We start from the raw sequence: 15,347 nt of genomic DNA, 5'->3' as shown, positions 1-15,347 counted from the left end.
CTGTTAAATGAAAGCACAAGTCATAGTGAAATTGGACGTACAAATCGCACTGATCTACAGCTACTTCAAGTGAAGAAGCGCAATTTCAAAGTTGCATTCAGTGTGAACCAGGGCTAATAGGTTATAAAAACACGAGAGATCTAGCGGTACAGATAAATAAAAAAATGTACCCTCTCAACATCTATTTTGCTTTCACTTTAAAACCAGACGCAGATCATCTCCACGACTGTATATACAAAAGTGGAAATATTTACACGTGATACACTGTCGTCACTTGTGCCAAGCAGGTCTCGGATATCTGAATGACTCAGTTGTGAAGTTGATTTACTCAGCAGGCTTTTCTGGGCATGGTGGCCAGATCACCTTCCGCTGTGCTGTAATTCAGTAGGTAGTGAACATATTATGACCTAAGGAACAATTTAAAGGGTCAGAGACGGGTGTACACTGCCTACTGCAGCTGACATTTCTACAACGCACACTGCAAATGAGCATCAGCATCAGGGATGAGCTTGGGTGTGTTCCAATCCTGGTGCAAACTCATGTCCTGCCAGGAAGTGGTAACCTGAACTCAGGGCCAGTGCAAGGATTTGTGTCTACACGGACCAAGGTGTATTTTGCTCTGTTTACAGCCGCGCAGATACCTCCCTTCATGTTGCATCCGTAATGAAAATTGATCTGTGCTCACAGGCAGCTGGTAAATGAGGCAAACAAAGCTCCATGCTGCACCCAGTAGGGGAGAGAGCGCAGCAATAGGGAATGGAAGATCGGTATTTTAAACAACCAAATCCCCAGTAAGTGGCTGGGGATTCGGATTTTTACCGCTCCCTTATGGCACCCTAAGCAGCCCTATGCTGGCACCGACAATGCCTGTACTGGGCCAATCTGCTGCTAGGGCATTAGGCACCCTGCAGCTGCAAGCATACAAGGGGCGTACATACGTGCGGCTGTGAGGAGAGGAATGCCTTGGCCATAGATGATTGGCCCAGTACACGTGATGACGTCCTGGCAGGCTAGAATCTGAACATGCCGAAGTTCATCCCTAATCAGCATACAAGCATAGTGCGACCAGGGGCAGACTGACCATTCGAGCACTGCCCGGGGTCAGTAGGGGGCCCCATGAAATGCCCCTGGTACCTTTTATAGACTTTTTTTTTTGAGTGTGGCCAAGGACATAGGGGCCCCATGAGTTGTCAGTCCGCCCCTGAGTGAGACTTCAGCTTTATACAAAATCTGCTAAGTCCTAAGGGTCCTTTCACACGGTGCAGACCCGTTCAGCGGTTCTGCTTGCCCAGCGGGGGATCTCTCCGCTGAGCAAGTGAATGACAGCTCTCTGTCTGCTCCGCTGCTCCAGAGCAGACACAGCAGCTTGCTCTCCTCAATGGGCGGTTGGATGAACAAATGGACAGCCTGTTCGTTTTCATCCGATCCAATGAACGGAAGGGGCATTATGTAATGTACAGTGCTGAACGAACTGTTGGCGCTTTATAAATACTGTATAATTATAATATTAGATCCCCATCCGTCCCTTTTTGGCAAATCAGATTGGATGTCAGCGGGTTTAACTGGACACATCCGTTTACACCCGCCGCTCCATAGAGGTTCCGATCGAGTCCGCCTGAAAAACGGGCAACGATCAGAACATTCGTGTGAAAGAGCCCTAAACCTGCTGGAAGAAGAGTGGCTGGACTAGAAAAAGAGGATAGGGAGGAGGGATCGCTGACTCGCTCACTCAGGATGGTCAGTACCAAATGGGACATGTCTGTCCTTGGCGTAGCTCTTGGACCCGGCTGACATGGCTGTATGGGCAGAGCCACACCAAACTCAAATCACATCTGAAATCCTGACAGGAGAAGCATCCTGCAATTCAGGCAATTGTATGCAATCACGCTTCTTGCTATACCCAATATATGGGCGCAAAAGGATAAAATGTTGAATGTCACTTTTAAATATGTATATAGGGGCATCAGTGTTCGCTCATATACGCAAATTCTGTTTCAGGCTTGGCAGTACTATTGCCCTAATGGCTCGTTCCTTTCAGTCTACCAGTTCGGTCTGAATCAAAGATGTAAAGCTAGACTTCAGATAATCGAGCCTGGCTGTGATTACATTAAACCATTGCCTTATAAACAGAGCAACTCATAAAGCACCTAAATACATTTTATTGGCTTCCTATATCCGCTTCAGAAGAGGGAAGGGTCATAATCCTGAACCAGCCCTGGTACTTTTGCTTTACTGAGTGCTGGCAATCTAATGGATAAAATATTCAAAGAGGAGAAAAAAAAAAAAAAAAACACCATCCTCAAATCACGGGTAAACCTACATTGCCCAACCAGCAAGCTGGGGGCAAGTCAGTGACGGCTGTGCTGCTTAAAGTGGAACTCTAAGTCAGGCTAGGTTCACATCTGTGCGGGTGGTGCGGCTGAGGATCCGCACGAAAATCCGTGCAACCGCACCACCCGCACAGATTAATGTCGACCTGCAGGCAGGTGCCATTAGTTTTAATGGCACGCCGCCCGCACTGGAAAACAACCGTACTGCGAACCGAGGTTCCCATGTGGGCTGCGGTTTCAGAAGTGCAGGGACTTCGCTGCGTGTCACGGGGCACGGGAGTCCATTAAAAAGAATGGGCTCTCGTGCCAACGCAAAACGCAGCCCGCACGGCCGCATGTATGTGAACCAGGGGTCAATATTGACAATATTTAATCCTTATGCGGCTAGCATTCATAAATAGATGAGGAGGGTATATTCTATTTCCTACATTTTTTTTTTTAACATTTCTTCTGGTTACGTTCTGGTTTCCATCCCAGGAATCTTCAGCAAAGCAAACCTGCCTGCGCTAAGGGAAGGTGGATTCCAGGAATAGCTGTATGAATCATCTGCCCTTACTTAAGATGGCCACTACCAGAAACAAATAGGAGGTGGTTTTCAGAGTGATTTCTATTAAAAAAACAAAAAAAACAAACAAAAAAGGGAGACATGGATGGATGGATGAGTTTGCTTTGAATATTAAATATATATTAAACAATGTTTTTGGTTTGTGATGCTCAGATGCAGCGTAGTTTCGTTTTACGTATGTATTCTGAACTCAAAGTCCTTTCTATTGCTTTCCTCCAAACGTTTTGCTGCTGTGATCTGACTTCCTGTTAGAGGGTGGTTATGTTTGTTCTCTATGATCCCACTGTACGTAGAAATGTAGTCACCCTCTACTGCTCGCTCCTGAGATGCACTATGGGTAATAGGATTTTGTAGTGTACTTTAGGGCAGTGCACACTAACGTAACTTAATGTTTACTGGTCAGAAATGAGGGAGAAAAAGAAGTTCAGGAGGTCATGGAGGATAGATATTACAAGGAGGCAGAACAAAAGTAGCAAGAATTAAAAATAGATTACAGGGCAATTAAGCAGTAGAGGAGTACAGATTTTGGAGAACATTAAAGCAATTCTAAAAGTTTTTTTTGTAAAATAACACATTTACCTACTGTGTGCAGTAGTTTTGCACAGATCAGCCTGGCTCCTCCTCTTCTCGGGTCCCCCGCAGGCTCTCCTGTGTCGGGTGCCCCCACAGCAAGCAGCTTGCTATGGGGGCACCCGCTGCTCCATGTGTCCTTTCACACACGGAGTCGCGACTTGGCCCCCTCTGCCCTCTCCTCATTGACATTGTCTCAGCCAATGAGGAAGCAGAGACCTGGGACAGCCAAGACAGTCATTCACATCGCTGGATTGTGATGAGGCTCAGGTATTGAGGGGGTTGGGGGCAATGCTGCACACAGGTTTACATTCACGCCTATAATTCATGAAGGTAAAAAACCTTCAGCCTTTACAACCACTTTAGGCGTCACTAACCTGCCTGTGTCATGAGTGACCAAATTGCAAATAGGAGTTTACTTGTTAGAGGTGTTTATTTTGCAGCTTCCCTGGAGTTTGGTTTTAATTAAGAACTAGCAGTTGGCAACAGTTATACTTGCCAGTGCAGGCACCACACCTTGTTCCTAAACTGACGTGAAGTAAACTTGCTGTCAGTTTTATTAAAAGGTAAAAATGACAGAACAAATACTGTCAAAACAATATGTGGACAGGTGGGGCGGTAACGTGCCGTCCTCCACCTTGTTCAATCAGAGCTCTTTGCATGAATTCAGAATATGCAAAGCATTCTCTCAAGGATGCCTGTCCTGTGTTCAGAACACAGCAGGGCAAACGCTCACCGCAAGATCCAGAATCTAGTGGAGATCACTGGAAGCTGCGCCTACTGCAAATATCTCCAGCTTGCAGGGTCATCGGCCACATAGTATATACATAGATACAGTTCGTTTAACCCTTTGAGGACCGTACGGTTTTGGACCGCCAAGAGAATCCATTTTTTTGTTTTTAAAGTTCGTACACTTCAGCTGCTGCAACTAAGCCATTTCATGAAATAATTGGCAAAAAGCTAGATCCATTTGTTGATAAGAACTAATATTTTGACTCAAACCAAAAAAAAAAAAAGTTTTAAGTTCTTAATCAGATGATACACGCAATTACAAACATGGGACAAATATGTCCCTTGGTCCTCAAGGGGTTAAGCCGGACCAATGTACCAACCTATAAAATATACTTGTATAGACAAATATGCAGTATTAAAAAAACTCCATCTACTGAATTAAAAATGGAAGGAAAAAACCTGCAAAAAAGACAAAAAACAAAAAAACTGTTTTATACTTGTCCTGTTATCCATTCACCAGATCTTCATTCTGTTGTGTAAGCAAAATGTTGACATTCATAACAAGCAAGTAGTTGAAAAGCTTGAAGGTTTTGTGGTTTTTTTTTACCTTTATGCAGGAACGTAAAAAAAACTTCAGTATGCAGCTCCCCATTGGCTCCCGTTGCTGTCAATAACAGCCAGAGAGGTGGGAGCAGGGGTGGGGCGAGACCTGCTCTGTGTCCAGAGTGCCAGAGGGGGACCCAAGAGGAGGATCAGAGTAAACCATTAGACAGCAGGTAAGTATACCAGGTTTTTTTTTTTTTCCTTTATAAAAAGGCCTTTAGTATCATGTTCAGGTGGCCTGGGTGCCCCCGTCGGATGAATATTCCATTCAGCCCCCTCACTGGACACAGGTGCCATTAAATTAAGCCACGTCTGGGATCGCAAGCGTCAGACGCACTCCCAAGCAGGGGCGGGCTGACAACTCATGGGGCCCCCGGGCAATAGGGGGATCATGGGGCACCTGTGTCCTTGCCCACATTCAAAAAAGCATATATACACACACACACACACACACACACACACACACATACACACATATATACACACATACACACATATATACACACATACACACACACACACACACATATATATACATATACACACACACACACACACATATATATACATATACACACACACATATATATATACATACATATACACACACACACATATATATACATACATATACATACACACACATACAGTCATGGCCGAAATTGTTGGCACCCTTGATATTTTTCCTGAAAATCAAGTATTTCACACAAAAAAGGTATTGCATTAACACATGTTTTGCTATACACATGTTTATTCCCTTTGTATGTATTGGAACAAATATAAAACAGAGGCAGAAAAGCAAATATGACATAATGTCACACAAAACCCCAAAAATGGGCTGGACAAAAGTATTGGCACCCTTAACTTAATATTTGGTTGCACACCCTTTGGAAAACATAACTGAAATCAGTCGCTTCCTATAACCATCAATAAGCTTCTGACACCTCTCACCCGGAATTTTGGACCACTCTTCCTTTGCAAACAGCTCCAGGTCTCTCTTATTGGAAGGACACCTTTTCCCAACAGCAATTTTAAGATCTCTCCACAGGTGTTCAATGGGATTTAGATCTGGGCTCATTGCTGGCCACTTCAGAACTCTCCAGCGCTTCTTTGCCATCCATTTCTGAGTGCTTTTTGACGTATGTTTGGGGTCATTGTCCTGCTGGAAGACCCAGGATCTTGGACGCAAACCCAGCTTTCTGACACTGGGCCCTACAGTGCGACCCAAAATCCTTTGGTAATCCTCAGATTTCATGATGCCTTGCACACAGTCAAGGCACCCAGTGCCAGAGGCAGCAAAACAACCCCAAAACATCATTGAACCTCCACCATATTTTACCGTAGGTACTGTGTTTTGTTCTTTGTAGGCCTCATTCCGTTTTCGGTAAACAGTAGAATGATGTGCTTTACCGAAAAGCTCTATCTTGGTCTCATCTGTCCACAAGACGTTTTCCCAGAAGGCTTTTGGCTTACTCAAGTACATTTTGGCAAACTGTAGTCTTGCTTTTTTATGTCTCTGTGTCAGCAGTGGGGTCCTCCTGGGTCTCCTGCCATAGCGTTTCATTTCATTTAAATGTCGACGGATAGTTCGCGCTGACACTGATGCTCCCTGAGCCTGCAGGACAGCTTGAATGTCTTTGGAACATGTTTGGGGCTGCTTATCCACCATCCGGACTATTCTGCGTTGCAATCTTTCATCAATTTTCCTCATCCGTCCACGACCAGGGAGATTAGCTACAGTGCCATGGGTTGCAAACTTCTTGATAATGTTGCGCACTGTGGACAAAGGCAAATCTAGTTCTCTGGAGATGGACTTGTAACCTTGAGATTGTTGATATTTTGCCACAATTTTGGTTCTCAGGTCCTCAGACAGTTCTCGTCTCCTCTTTCTGTTGTCCATGCTTAGTGTGGCACAGACAGACACACAATGCAAAGGTTAAGTGAACGTCTCTCCTTTTTATCTGCTTTCAGGTGTGATTTCTATATTGCCCACACCTGTTACTTGCCCCAGGTGAGTTTACAGGAGCATCACATGCTTGTAACATTCTTATTTATCCGCAGTTGTGAAAGGGTGCCAATACTTTTGTCCAGCCCATTTTTGGAGGTTTGTGTGACATTATGTCGAATTTGCTTTCTTTCCTCCCTTTTTTTGTTTTGTCCCAATACACACAAAGGGAATAAACATGTGTATAGCAAAACATGTGTTAATGCAATACGTTTCGTGAGAAATACATGATTTCCTGGAGAAATATCAAGGGTGCCAACAATTTCGGCCATGACTGTATATATACATATACATACACACACATATATATACATATACATACACACACACACACACACACACATATATATATACATATACATACACACACACACATATATATATACATATACATACACACACATATATATATACATATACATACACACACATATATATATACATATACATACACACACATATATATATACATATACATACACACACACACATATATATATACATATACACACACACATATATATATACATATACACACACACACATATATATACATATACACACACACACATATATATACATATACACACACACACACACATATATATATACATATACACACACACACACACATATATATATACATATACACACACACACATATATATATACATATACACACACACACACACACACACACACATATATATATACATATACACACACAATATATATATATTTATATATATATATATATATATATATATATATATATATATATATAGTGTGTGAACCCGGGCTCAGGGACTTTTTTTAAACGCAAAACGTTGTGTTTTTGGTTCTATAGACTTCAATGGAGATGCAGCAGAAAAGCACGTAGTGCGCTTTTAACATGTTTTAATCTGCCCAGAAACAAGTTTGGGGGGAAAAAAAAACAAAAAAAAAACCGCAAAATGCATCCAAAACATATGCGCAAAAACCAGGGCGGACTGACAACTCATGGGGCCCCCGGGCAATAGGCGATCATGGGGCCCGTGTCCTCGCCCACGCAAACCACACCCAAAAAAGCCTATGAAAGGTACCAAGGGTTTTTCATGGGGCCCCCTTCTGACCCCGGGCAGTGCCCAAGTGCTCGAATGGTCAGTCTGCCCCTGCTCCCAAGTGTTATGGATGTGAAAACTTATCACAGTTTTGCTCTGAAAAAATGAACTGTAAGCAGAAGGGAGAAGTCAAGTCTTTAGGTTTTGTTTTTGTTTTTTTATATACAAGCATCAATTGAGATTTTATTTGTGGTGCTCTTTTCAGATCTGCACGAAGTGAAAGCGGACCTCCACCCAAAAGGGGAAGTTCCGCTTTCAGCCTTAGTCCCCTGCTCCCCATTAACGATTGGCACCTTTGGGTACCCACTCCCACTGATCGGAAGCAGAAGTTGTCACCCCCCCCCCCCCCTTAGTCTTCTAGGACACATGACAGGTCCCAGAAGACTACGGGGCCATTCACAAAGCGCAACGCTTCTCAGGCATGCACAGTGGGCACCCGGCTGTGAAGCTGAAAGATTCCGGTGCCAGAGAGAGAAGACGGCTGGTGAAACCAGCGATGGTGAAGACACCGCTTGACAGGTAAGTGGCTGTATTTTAAAAAGGCAGCAGCTACAGTTTGTTTTGTTTAAGGTGGAACTCCGCTTTAAGCCTAAAAAGCACAAATGCCCCAACTACAGGATACTTACACTTCGCTGCGGATGGAGGGGTGACCTGGACTGTTGCGGAGACTTGGGAACACCGGTTTTTCTAAAAGCTATTAAACCTGCAGAAGACAAAAAAAAAAAAAAGGAGAATAATGAGCCAAAGTGCGACATTAGGGAGGGCCGATGCAACGTGAAGCGAATCGAGTCACAACATCCTGCATTACATAAATATTCCCACATTGCAGATGTTGGTAAACAACTCCTGTTACAATGTAGCAGCCTCACAAATACAGTGTTCACATAACAGGAAGCAGACTACGGACAGCTAAAAGTTACTTTTCAGCATTTTGCGCTCCCATCAATAGTCCTGCTGTTATCAACTTCCTGGTATCTTCAGATTACGGCCGACTCCACCACCGATCCGCGGCAATGGCCGGATTGGACGTTATTATGTCTCCTGCAAATGTCAAGTTTATACTCCCTAAGCAATCAGACTGGAGCACAGGACGAGCTTTTATCGCCCGAAAGAAAACATCCCCAAATATCTAACAGCTACAATAAAAGCCAATTATCACATACCCTTTTCCTCTGAATTACTGTTATTAACCCCTTGATGCCGATCGTACGCAAATACGCAGCCTTGACGCCGAACGGCCGCATATTTGCATGCATTTAAAAAAATACATATGTGCTGAGAGCGCGCGCCCTGCGCGCTCCTAGCACATGTGTCCGCTACTCCTGGAAAGGTCCCAATCTCCCCTTTCGATTGGGACCTTTTAAGATCATGTGACCGCCGTGACGGCAAATCACGGCAGTCACATGACCCTAAAACCCCACCTTCTGAAACTCTTAAAGGGCCAGGAGGCGCCGGCGCCAAGTGGTTAAAAATAAATCTGTCTGAAGGTGGATGCTCCAGCACCGTGAAGGTCAGTGGCAGGCATGGTCCACATCCATTGGAGGTGGTCAGTGGCAGACACCCCCACCCCCCACTTATTGAAGGTCAGTGGCGAATGTGCCCACCCCCATACACTGGAGGCAAGGGATGACGTGTCCCTTATGAACTGGTGATCAGTGGGAGAAGTGCACCCTTACACAGGTGGCCGTTAGTGAAGTGAAGAATGAAGAGTTACCCCATACTGACCAATCGTGACAGCCAAAGAGCCTGAACCAATGAGAGGCGAGTGTCAATGGGTTTAGTTATGCTTAAAGGCCAAGTTCACTTTTTTTTTTTTGTAATAGGAGGGCCCGTTCGCACTGAGACGCAGTGCAGGAAACTCGTGTTCCGTGTGCGTTTCACACGGTGTTCAAAACGCACAGCAATCGAGATCTGCAGCAGGTGTCAAAGTTCACTGGTTGACGCCGACAGTACGCAAATATGCGGCCTCTCAGTGTCTGGGCCTCGACGCCCCTTGCGTACCAAAAGTAAACAAACATGTGCAGAGAGCGCGCGCCCTGCACATCTACCGGCACTTCACGGAAAGATCCCGATCACTACTTTGATCATGTTACCGCCGATCAAGGTGGTCACATGACTCTAAACCCTGCAAAGGGCCAGGAGGTGGAGAAGGTTAAAGAGGAACTTCACCCTCTCAGTGACTATTTTTGAATCCTTATGCCTCTAGCATTAGTAAATAGATAGGAAGGTATATTACATTTACTGGTTTTAAATGTGGTTTACATTTCTTCAGTTACTTCTTGGTTTCCATGACATCATACACCCCAGGAATCTTCAGGAGGGGAGGCGTTCTCAGCTAAATAGCGGTTTTTGTTTGTGGCGCTCAGATGACACCCCTAGAGCGGGTCACAAACGCAGTGTGCGCACCTGCACTGGATTGCATGCAGGTGATCTGGTTGCTGTGCGTTTTATGTAGTACATTCACTACTTTAGTGCGGTCCTGCATGATTTCAGTCCATTCATTTCCATGGGCTGAAATCCTCCCCGCCCCAACCGCACCCCCTTTAGCTGCAGGGGTGCACACGTGTTGCGGCGGGAGTTATACGCCCTGTCATGGCAGGTGGGTGTAGCACCTCCAAGCATGACCCAATGAGGCCACACCACGCGCCCTGCATCCTTGTGCAGTACAGCAAACAAGGTGTTAAAGCCGGCTGCGTTGCTTTCTCCCCACCTGCTTTAACCCATTGGACCCCACAGTTGCAGGGCGCATGCAGAGTGGTCCCATTTAGTTGAAAGGGTCGCGATTGGCCCACTAAAAGCAGCAGGGGGGGGTTCATTCCTGCTGCAGCATGTATACACCTTTAGCTGCTGTCTCAGCAGCTGTGGGTAGGGATCGGAGGTGGTAAAACCGCAATTAAGCCACAGGGTTTTATCACCCACCCAACTTTGTGTCAACAAGTCCTAAGGGTGCCGCTGCCGAATGCAACTAAGGGCTCATTCACAAGTGCAGCAGGCATGGCTGCTCCTCTAAAAAGTGATCCAAGTGTGTTTGACAGGTGGTGAGGAGGTGATATGTTGCCTCTTCACCACCCGATTTAAACCCATGATTGCCGTGCAATGCACACGATTGCGATACAGTAGAGCAATTAAAGGTTTAAAATCAGGTGTGAGGAGGAGACACTGCCCAGTAATCTGACTTCCCCTCGTTGTTCAGGTACGTCTCCACCTCCTTAACCCCTTCACACCGGCGCCTCCCGGCCCTTTAAGGGTTTCAGAAGCCGGGAGGTGGGGCGGGGTTTAGGGTCATGTGACCGCCATAACATGATCGGGAAAGGTCCCTATCGAAAGAGGAGATCGGGACCTTTCCGTGAGAACCAGACCTGTGTGCTGGGAATGCGCAGGGCGCGCGCTCTCAGCACGTTTTTTATTTTTAAAAGAATGCAAATGTGCGGCTGCTCGGCGTCTAGGCCCAGACGCCGGGAGGCCGCACATTTGTGTTTGGCCGGCGTGAAGAGGTTCAGATGGCCTACCCCTGCTTTATATAGTTTCCTCTGAGAAATACCTAGCGTTTCTGCCACTCCCTCTGCTCTCCCATTTCAAACAGACAATGCTAGGCATGAGAGCAGAGCCTCCTCAGAGCGGTCAGTTTTCTGGCTGTGCTGGGAGAACAGCCTGCGTGTCCTCCAATGTTCAGACTTGTGCTGACACGCTCTCCCCCTCGCGACCATTCACTGGGAAGATCAGTGTACCGCTGCTTCATCGCCACCAGCTCTCCAAGCCTCTTACACAGCCGAGAGCAGAGGGTATGTGATCACTGTAAACTGAATGGGTTGTTTTACAAGGTGAGGTTCGCTACTATTAATATACTTTAAAAAAACAAAAAAACAAAAAAAAAAAACTTTTAAAGACTGATTGGTAGCTCAGCATACATTTGGGAGTCATTCACACATGCAGCCAAGGGGCAGTAAAACCAGACAGCTGAGCCGAGGTTTTATCACCCGACTGGCCACCTGAACAGTAAACAGCCCGTTCAAAGTGAAAATGTAGCGCCAACAACCACGGCTGTACACATGCTGCGGCACAGCTTTAAGCGTGTTATTGTTGGCGGGTGGTGAAACTGAACACAACTAATGCAGGTCTACAGGTCGGAGCCTCCCTCTGACGTCATCGCGCTGCCGGCCATCTTGGAACCGGTTCTTTTGAATGCTGTACAGCACTCTCTAGTTTGTAAGTAGGATTTGATTTCGCACAAATAAAAGGATTGTCAAACTTGCTGCACTACGAGGCGCATGTTTTGCCTGATATTATTTGGCATCGTTTTGGAGTTGACATTTTGATTCAAGAGGCCTGGGACGTCCCTGACTGGGGCATGGCATGGAGAACTGGATGATATTCTATCTTGCAATGCTGGTTGAGACCCCCTATAATTAGGGGTCTCTGCTTCTGGTAAGCCTCCATTTACTTGGCGGTGAAGCACACATTGGCAAATATTTGGAGAATTAGAATCTACGACATCAATATTATATTCAGAGTATTGAGATACGGCTTCATTATTGTTCTTGGAACTTCATATTCATACGGACTATACTGTGTGTTCGCATGGACTATACGTCACTGTTCATCAGTTTTCTGCCGATTTAATCGCTTTCTTTTGTGTATATGTGATTTTATAGTGATATGTACGATAAGTGAATTTCCTGTTATAGGTCACTTCTTATTTGATTTATTTTTCACTGATTCAATCGCTTTTCATAGGTATGAGGGACTTCCTATTGAATATGTTTGCCAAGTGAAGTTTATATTATACGAAGCGCAATATTTTATTTAACAAGGTCTATAGGTCCGTGCCAGAGCCGCAACACAATTAGGTGATGAGGAGACAACATAGTACCTGGCAAACGCCTCGTAACCCCCCTGGCGGTATTCCCGAGTGTAGCTCGGGGTAAAGTTTCAGTACCACAAGGGGTAACTCCGAGCTACACTCGGGCTTACCATGCGGGCTGCTCCAGGATCTGTTCTTCTCTTACCTTGTCCTTCGCTCCCGTGATGTCCCTCCTGCAGTGTCCCCTGTAATGTCCTCCGGCCAATGCCGGCATCTGGGTTCCGTTCCCTGCGACGTCGGGACGTACGGGGGACGGAACTGGCGGGAAATTTGAAAATGACAAAAAGTGACATTCACTAAAATCACATAGTATAACATTCCTGTATCAAACCATTTCACATACATTTTGTCCCGAGTGCTTTGTCCGGCGCCCTGCCTGCATTTTTACTGTTCTTTCTGCCTGTAAACTGAGAAACGTCCATGGCGTCCAAAAAGCGTCCCTTTAGGTCAAAAGCGGTTTTAGACCGGCTAGAGAACAGCGATAGTAAATCAGAACCACTTGCAGAATTGAGTGATAATGATTCGTGGGGGAAATTCCTCATCAGACACTGAAAACGATTCTGCGACTTTGCTCAGCGATGTGCGAACTTGGCGCTATATTTCACATTTCAGTGTTTTTGGTTTGATTATATTATTGAATTAAATGTATTATTATTATATTTTTATGATTTATTAAATTATAATTTATGATTTCAGGTTTCAAATTTTATCCTACCCGGGATGTTTACTAGACTCTTGTTCGGACAGATTTCAGTTTGTTATTCCTAAGAATTACAGCCTACAATAAAAAAAAATACATATTTCCATGCAAAAAAATGTATTTCAAATTCTAGGGTTTTTGGTTTGATTATATTATTGAATTAAATTTTTTAATGTTTATTAAATTATAATTTCGGGTTTCAAATTTTAACATACCCGGGATGTTTACTAGACTCTTGTTTGGACAGATTTCAGTGAATTATTCCTAAGAATTAAAGGCCTACAATAAAAAAAAATACATTTCCATGCAAAAAAAAGGTACCGCTTTGAGCACAGAAATATGGACATAATCAGACCGCTAGGGAGGTTAATGTTGGGGGATATTTACATTTCTTTGCTCCGGCTTGTGGTCGGTTGCTTGCCTTCCTTGGGCACACAATGTCAGGCTATCGGGGAGGCCGGTTGTACAAGGATGGTGGAAAATGATAATACAGCCTCTTCCCCAACCCCATAGTTGACAAGCATTTAACTATTACTGAGGGGCCCCCACTGCCAGAGTACGTATTTGTGTTTCTCGACAAGCATTTAACTTTTGGACATAGACCGCTAGAGAGGTTAATAAGCCATTTGAGCATGGATCCCTTTTGAGGGGCAGCAGCGCCTGTCACTTGCAAAAAAGCCCCCACGACACCTCTGTGCCATGATGCGACCCAGGTGTACAAGTGCGGGAGTGATGTCACCGTGGCCCAACCAACCAAAAGGCCTAAGAGATCGAACCTGGAAAGAAGACGAGAAGATGGAAGGTCCCATAACCGCTGACACCACACTGGCTAGGGAGGTTAATAAGCCATTTGAGCACGGATCCCTTTAGAGGATCAGCAGCGCCTGTCACTTGCAAAAAAGCCCCCACGACACCTCTGTGCCATGATGCGACCCAGGTGTACAAGTGCGGGAGTGATGTCACCGTGGCCCAACCAACCAAAAGGCCTAAGAGATCGAACCTGGAAAGAAGACGAGAAGATGGAAGGTCCCATAACCGCTGACACCACACTGGCTAGGGAGGTTAATAAGCCATTTGAGCATGAATCCCTTTAGAGGAGCAGCAGCGCCTGTCACTTGCAAAAAAGCCCCCACGACACCTCTGTGCCATGATGCGACCCAGGTGTACAAGTGCGGGAGTGATGTCACCGTGACCCAACCAACCAAAAGGCCTAAGAGATCGAACCTGGAAAGAAGACGAGAAGATGGAAGGTCCCATAACCGCTGACACCACACTGGCTTGGCAGTCAAGTTTTCCATGCGAATATGTTGTGCATACTACTACATGATATAAAGCTCCCCGGGGGCCAATTTTAATTTTTAATCCAAAGGCTTAATTCGGAATTAAATAAAAAAAAAAAAAGTTAAAATGTCTGCTTTTTGTAACATCTGTGTGCGCACATTACCCCAGCTGAACACATCAAAAGGATAAGGATGGGATGACAACCAGGCAGGTGCTGACAAGTTGTTAGTAAATTCAGGAGCCAGCAGGCCTTTTCGGAAGCAAGGACACATTCTGACTACAGGAAGAAAACACAAATAAAAACGCGTCAAACTACCAATATCACAAGGATAGGTGGATGGTACAGAAACCTAACCCTATGCTGGGAGCGGGGCACAGAAGATCGAACAGTTCAATCGCACAAAATGAAAAGCTTCTATAAAGCTGCTCGGGGAAAGCTGGCAAACCCTTCAATAAATCTCTAAATTGATAGCACAAATCTACATATTGCCCGTGCCAGCCAAAAGGGTTTCATAATCAGAATCTTGGCGCGTGCGATCGTACAATTGTTACCGAAGTGTACAGTGTTACTGATGTAGAATGTGAAAGACTTGTGCTGAC

At 45.1% G+C, this 15,347-nt stretch overlaps 1 protein-coding gene across 1 annotated transcript in view; it reads right to left on the bottom strand.

Annotated features, from left to right (window-relative positions):
* Nucleotides 1-15,347, bottom strand: part of RIMKLB (ribosomal modification protein rimK like family member B) — a 108,841-nt gene that overhangs the window by 59,358 nt on the left and 34,136 nt on the right. The window contains exon 2 of the mRNA XM_089651887.1: nt 8,532-8,608. The gene's annotated coding sequence lies outside the window, so the exon portion shown is untranslated. The remainder of the gene's footprint in view (nt 1-8,531; nt 8,609-15,347) is intronic.

This window comes from Staurois parvus, unplaced genomic scaffold (assembly GCF_062004578.1).
Source record: "Staurois parvus isolate SC_StPar_1 unplaced genomic scaffold, SC_StPar_1.0 ptg000667l, whole genome shotgun sequence".
In the NCBI taxonomy this organism is placed as follows: Eukaryota; Metazoa; Chordata; class Amphibia; order Anura; family Ranidae; genus Staurois; species Staurois parvus.
Note: the sequence above shows the minus strand (reverse complement) of the source record. Positions and strands in the feature narration are given on the sequence as shown.